This window comes from Penaeus monodon, chromosome 22, assembly GCF_015228065.2.
Source record: "Penaeus monodon isolate SGIC_2016 chromosome 22, NSTDA_Pmon_1, whole genome shotgun sequence".
NCBI classification, from domain to species: Eukaryota; Metazoa; Arthropoda; class Malacostraca; order Decapoda; family Penaeidae; genus Penaeus; species Penaeus monodon.
This window is the reverse complement of record NC_051407.1, coordinates 4,377,913-4,378,307: the sequence shown is the minus strand read 5'-3', so window position 1 is coordinate 4,378,307 and position 395 is coordinate 4,377,913. Positions and strand designations below refer to the sequence as shown.

Here is a 395-nt window from a genome sequence, read left to right as displayed (position 1 = left end):
CAATCGAAGAAAAACAGGCGGCGGGGATCTTTTTCTGCGTCTTGGGCGAAGGAGAACCACAGCGCCACAGAGCCACGGCAAGTCTCGGTTCCAGAATCCAAAAGGGTTGCCGTAAAGGAACTTCAAAACAGATCAGCTGGAACAACACGTCGGCTTCTTGTCGCTTTCCTTCATTCTCTTTCTCTCTTTCTTTCCTGTGTCTTTCTTTCTTTTTTATTTTTTTCCTCGTCACCTTTTTTTTCACCCTCATCTTCGATCTCTAGTTCTGTTTTTTACTTTTTTTCTCACAGCTTCCCATATTACTTTTTCGTCATTTTTTCTCTTTATTCTGTTCTCCTCTTCTTCCTCTTGAACTCATGTTTCCCCCTCCATTCCCAACACTTTCTTGTTCTTCC

At 42.8% G+C, this 395-nt stretch overlaps 1 protein-coding gene across 1 annotated transcript in view; it reads right to left on the bottom strand.

Moving 5' to 3' along the window:
- The window catches only part of LOC119586835 (rap guanine nucleotide exchange factor-like), a 75,990-nt gene that overhangs the window by 58,899 nt on the left and 16,696 nt on the right, over positions 1-395 (bottom strand). The gene's annotated exons all lie outside the window — the stretch shown is intronic.